Source organism: Mastomys coucha, unplaced genomic scaffold (genome assembly GCF_008632895.1).
Source record: "Mastomys coucha isolate ucsf_1 unplaced genomic scaffold, UCSF_Mcou_1 pScaffold3, whole genome shotgun sequence".
Lineage (NCBI taxonomy): Eukaryota > Metazoa > Chordata > Mammalia > Rodentia > Muridae > Mastomys > Mastomys coucha.
In genome coordinates this window covers 70090314-70097109 of record NW_022196909.1, presented here as the reverse complement: position 1 = coordinate 70097109, position 6796 = coordinate 70090314, and positions in this window count along the sequence as shown.

Sequence of the window (6796 nt, the reverse complement as noted above, 5' to 3'; positions counted from 1 at the left end):
AAAAAAAAAAAAACTATCCAAACAAACAAACAAACAAACAAAAAACCCAAAATGTTCTATGTAGTATTGATATAACTCTGACAGCCTGTCCACTTCTGTTCCTTTTCCATATCCTGCCCTTCCCTATTATACAGTACAGTTGATGGTAATTAGGGAAATTGAATAAAAAGGAATCAAGTACATTCTACATTTGTGATAGACAAGCTCTTCAAGATATGGCTTAAGCTTTTGATTTGATTTGGAGGCCATGTCTTAGTTAGGATTTTATTGCTGTGAATAGACACCAAGAAAGAACATGGTAACTCTTATAAAGAAAAACATTAAATTGGTGTTCACTTACACCAGTTTTAGAGATTAGTGCATTATCACCATAGCAGGAAACATGGCAGAATGCAGACAGGCATAGTGCCTGACACAGAGACAGAACTGAGAGATCTACTTCTGAACTGAGAGCAGGAAGGAAGACTGAACCACTAGGCCTGGCTTGAACTTCTCAGTCCTCAAAGCTCACTCCTACTGACATATCTTCAACTAGTCACTCCGACTCCAACAAGGCAATACCTTGCAATAGTGCCATTCCCTATGGGACTATGGAGTCACTTTTATTCAAAGTATCATAGGCTAAGTTAGATAGATGCTGTACCTATTTTTTTAAAGCAGGAATTCATGTCAAGAGTACTGTGGATTTTGCATTGCATTATATCAAGAGGTTCGTGGGTTCCAGTGCTACCCATTTAATCCACTATTTTCAAGTTTTCATGTCTAGGGAATAACAGTCACCTAGATATATATTATCATGGGGCATGCAGGAAAGTACCTTAATTTTTAAGCTAGTGCCTTATTTTTTAATCACTTCATGATTGTCTGATCAGGAACTTTCCACAATTATTGTATGGGTATTGGAGAGCTATATAAATAGTAAAGGAGGATGTACAATTTGTTCCTTTCTTTTACTTAGTTTTTAAATATTAAGTTGATGCTTGTGTAGCTTCCAAAAACAACTGATAGTTGCCTTTCAAGGTTTTCACTAAATGTTTTAGAAGATTTGGCTTGTTTGCTTGCTTGCTTGCTTCCTTTCCTCCTTCCTTCCTTCTTTCCTTCTGTCCTTCCTCCCTTCCTTCCTTCCTTCCTTCCTTCCTTCCTTCCTTCCTTCTGTCCTTCCTCCCTTCCCTTCTTCCTTCCTCCCTCCCTTTTTCCCTCTTTCCCTCCTTCCCTCTCTCTCTCTCTCTCTCTCTCTCTCTACCTCTCTCTCTCTCTCTCTCTCTTGCTCTCTCTCTCTTTCTATCTCTCCCCGCAAAAGTGGTCTTCTCTCAGTGTTTTAGCCATGTAGATATTTCATTCATTTATTTATTTTATTTCCAGAAAAGCCCATCAGAATTGTTGAGACCTTCCTTGGCAGTTGTTGACACAGCCTTGATGGCAGCCCTATTGCTTTCTAGCCATCTGAGCTACTAAGAATACCTCTGGTGGGAAGAATGAGATAAGGTTTGTCCAGGTTCAGTACAGATTTAGACCTTTCTAATGCCATGTGTATCTAGTATAAATTATATTTTCAATTTTATACCAAAGCTCATCATGTACTTATTAAATGCCAATCAGACAAAAATGTAAGTTTTCAGAACACATTACAAACTAACTTTCTACCTGGCAAACTGGGAGTTGGAATACACTGAACAATCCTTCAAAATGTCCTGTTTATTCAGTTCCTGAGAATAAGAATTGAGAACTGGATTTTTGAATTTCTCCTCAGGTTAGATATACCTCTCTGGACCTGTGCCCTAGTCAGTAACCCAGAGGCCCCTCTCTCTGCCCCCAGCCTTAACCTGGTCACACTTTCACTAATGCTGGGCTTACAAAATGATCAATGCTGCTCATTGGAGTTCTTATTCTGAATGGAGAAGTATATTGTACTAGATTTAGGAAGGTTTTATAAAACACGTGTCTACTCCCATCTTGGCCTGTTGACCTCTCAACTGTCTGTCAAAGGACAGAGGTTGATCTCTTTTGTTGCCTGTACAGAAATCTAATAAATTTCAAACAAAGTTCATCTCACATTCTCGGTGCCCTAATTCCATCCTTGGCACTAGAATGTAGACCCAACTGTCACTCAAGTCCCAGGAAACTCTTCTTTAGCATCTACATAAGCCTTGTCAGGACTGCAACACTGGACAAAGGCAGCACTCAGTTGTATATCTGAATACTCAGCAGACTGCTACAAAACATGCACATACTTTCAAAAATTCCAATTCTCTTAAGCTTTCTTTTTTCTTTTTGCCAGACATCAAAATATGGTGTGATAAACAGTCCTTTAAGAGTTCTAGCTTTGGGCTGGAGAGATGGCTCAGCTTAAGAGCACTGACTGCTTTTCCAAAGGTCCTGAGTTCAAATCCCAGCAACTACATGGTGCCTCACAACCATCCATAATGAGATCTGACACCCTCTTCTGGCTACAGTGTACTTACATATAATAAAGAAATAAATCTTTACAAAAGAAGTTCTGGCTTGCCATGATTCGTAGCACAACAGAGTAAGGAGACCCTGAGGCAATGCCAAATTCTGCAATGGTTGCTTCACTGCGCCACAGGTAGGAGACATATATCAGTTGTGATCATGGGACCCTCTTTCCTGCTCTGCTCTGGAAATATATTTCAGCAAATATATTTCAGCAAAAATATTGTGCAGGTAAATAAATGGTACTTCGATGTATTAAACTTATGGCTCAATTACAGTCAGTCTTACACTATCAGCTTCCAGTTTCTGGATATAATTAATATAAACAAAGTAGTAAGCTGTCATTTCTAATGCCACCTTGCTTTATGCCTAGGGAAAAATAAAATTGATGCTAGGTTTATGAATAATTAGTTGGGCCATATTATCATAGATGGTAAGCAAGATGATAATGAAAATTATTTGTTTGGATATAATTTATTCAAGATTTGTAATATTATAAGTAACACTCAACTTGCTTATTAACAATTCAGATTAGGGCCTTTTCAGTGCACACCATCATCCCTGGCAGGTGAGCTGAATCAGTGAAAGCAAACGCATAGAGGTCAATTTCTAGGACTTCCACCCTTACTTGGAAAGGAGATAGAGTAGGCTGGTGAAAGTAGAGAACAGAGTCATTATTTACATGTGCACAGCCAGTATCCTGTGCCATCATGAATTGATGGCTATATTTAGCACACATTTATTGTAATAAAATTGTTAAATTGAAGCCTTGCAAACTAAAAAGTCTGTGATTTAAGCCAACATATAAATACTATTGTCATATCATAATTCGGCCATTCAGTTAATAGCACACAGGTCACATGAAGTGATTATGTATATGTACACACACACACACACACACACACACACACACACACACACACAGAGTCCTAGATTAGATGCAATGCTAAGCTTCGCTGTCTTTTAAAGTCTGTGAGACTTAAGGGTTTGCTGGAGTCTTTGGACCCTAGTTTTTCTACTGAAACTTTCCCAAGTGTCCTTTTGTTTAACCAGATAGACCTCTGTATTTCCAGATTAATGTATTATGCATTTTAAATCTTAGAAACACAGTTAGTTGCTTTATAGAAATTTCAATATGTGCATAAAGGATTATCAGAGATCTACTGAGGGTATTATTATGTGTGTTCATCTGCTCACCCTGAAAAAACTGAGCATTACAGCAAATCCTTCTATGTAAAAATAACAGAACTGGTATATTTTGGCAATGTCCCAGCTCTCCAATAATAGGTGTCACCTTAGTACTTAATTCTGTAAGTTTTTCTCAAAATTTATTCTCTCCTGAAATTAAATTATTGCTGTATATAAGGGTATTTATATTCATGCTGCATTAATAGATATGCTTAATGATGGAGCAAAATTAATTGTATGAAACTTTATTTAAATTATGCAATTTTAATAAAAAATTAAACAGTAAAATATTAATGAGATAAAATTAAACAATTTATAATTAAACAATTCATAATTATATGAAAATGCAAGTCAGATGTAAAACCTGGATCAGACTGTAACATACAAACTCATCTGTTAACATTTCTGATTTAGGAAGACTAGATGTATAATCTATTCATATAATAATTAGAATTTGAAGGGTAACATAGGATAGTTTATAAAAATCAATAGAAAAAGATAGAAAACATATGAGAAACAGATTCAATACCACTGAAGGAAAAATAATGGAAAGAGGACCACTTTGGGAAGCACGTGAGAACACACATGCTTATTGCTGTGGGTGGAGCAGGCTATGGGTACATAGTTCAGAATCTGAGCTAGCTGATATATTCTTAGTCTACCAACTAAGCAATATCAAAGGTTTTTATATAATCAACTTTCTAGTATCAAAATTTTTATATTATCAAATTTTAAAAGGAAATAAAAAAGCTATCTGTGCTTATAATGATGGGTCATTAGTTCAACAAATTACTAAGGGTTAATAGTAAGAACTAAACAGCTTATACAAGTGTTTTAGCGTGAAAAGACATAGGAATATGCATTATAAATTAGATCAGTAGTATAAATAATTAAAAATAAATTATAGCAAAGAACATTAAAAATTCTCAAGGTGTATGTCATTCTTGTACCAGGCTCAAGGTTAGTTTATTGTCTACAATTGGCTTATGTGTGCATGCTCAGATAAACCTCTTTTTTTCTCTCTCTAATCAATGAATAAGTATCACCTTTGAAATATAAAGTATGTATTTTAAAACAAGATGCATTTACTTAATGCATGCGTTTTCATTGTCATTATCGTAAATAAACAGATCACGAATAGTAATGAAGCTGATGTTTCTCTTCACGAGAATCTATATTAGAAGAGGATCAGAATTGATGAGTCCTGCTATGATGAAGTATAGTGTACATTTCCTCACCTGACTATTTTAAAAATACCCCAAATCCTAGAATAATGTGTGTTCTTGTCATCATAGAAGTAGAAACACCACTAAGACATATCTAGTAAGATTATAATGTTTTTTGAGGCCATTCATTGTTTATTTCAGGAATGGAAAGGGAAAATGCTAAAATATCATTTTAGGTAAGCTACTGCTTTAGGCTCTTGAAGAATACATAAAATACCGTTTCATCTGTATTCATTTCCATATTAGATGGCTTTTAAATCTTACTAAACAACGTTAAATAGTACCACCCAAGAAGTTATGTAAGTTCAATAGCAGTAATGGAACAACAGGCATGTGGCAACATGTAAAACCTATAAGAGTACATCTGTCATAGATAAAGGCATGTGGCAACATGTAAAACCTATAAGAGTACATCTGTCATAGATAAAGGACAAACAAACTGGACTTAGTGGTTGCTCACTGACAAGATACGCCTCACAGTGCTGAGTACTTTCATAATAGACCTTAATCTTCTTGATGACCCTGAACTCTAAAGAGGACAATCCTCAAAAGATGAGACATAGAAATTGCAACTGACTTGCTTGGTGTTACATTGTATGAACTGGTAGAACAGAGATAAGTCTGATGCTAGTGTTGTTGATCTTTATGCTACATTAACCTGACAGTAAGGAGAAAGATGTTTAAAACATCCCTAATACACTGCATTTCTCTTGTGAAAGTAAGTGATTTTGCATAAAAATTTTTGCTTTTGTTAGTGTTAATAATATCCACAAGAAAATAGTTGAGAAGGAACATCTATAAAAGGACTTACATTTTTCATGTTTTCTCTACTCAAAGGTCCCAGAATGTCAATTATTTATTATATACATAATATTCTACTTATGCCTATAATTAACAGAATTATTTTTATGTACACAAAATTGTACTACTACCTATAATCAAGTCATAAATTTTTAATCAGCTGGTATGATTATTGAATTTTCAATAAGAGAATCTACTGGAATCACTATAGAAAACTCCATGATTATTCTACTGTTGTATTGATAATGCTGTACATTAATTAGGAAGATGCTCATGGGTGTCATTTTAGTCAGCTGTGGGCTTTGGAATGTTAAGACCTGTTTATTCAGCTTATATACTGCAGAGAATCCAACCTCTTTCTCTAACCAGACTTATGGAGGTCCTTGGCTCATGGAAATTTGACCTTTCTGGGTAAGGGTATATTGTTTGTGATAACTAAAGAAATATATTCACAGTTGAGTGTTCTTTTGCATATGCTCTACATTGAAATAAATTCTGTGACCCTTGATGGCAATTTTGAGATGTAGTCATTACTGTAGCGAGCGGTTCATCAGGGAACCTTGTTCTATCACTCTTTTCACTGAAAGGAAAATTCTGAAACAAATGTGATTTTTTGATCAAAGTTTCTAGGTATCTCCAGTAAAATTTGGACTTAGTGCTATATAGAACTTTCCTTACTTTGAGATGAATTTGGAAGCATCAACACATCATTTGCAGAGACCATGACAAAGCAGCACATGTATCAATATGCACCTGAGCTTTTATTATGACTGGACAGTGGTTATGGCAGAGATGCCCCAGTTCTGGGAGGAAAAGCAGTACCAAGTTGACCTGGGCACTGGAAATGGTATAAACATTCTTGTCTGAATGATAATTCATTCAGATGTATAGAGGGTAGGTATTGTAGTTAAGACTCAGAATGTTGCTGTGTAATTTCTTCTAAGATAAAAACCTCTATCTTGGGTTTGTTAGGCTTGTTAAGACATAGCATGTTCTAACTAGAGGTTAAACATTCCATTCTGAAGGGGAGCTTCTTCAGTTCAGGAAGTAAACAACTCAAAGGGTTTAGGAAGTTCCTCAAACTGACTGTATTCAATATGCTCCTCCATCCTCAAGCATATGCAAGCAAC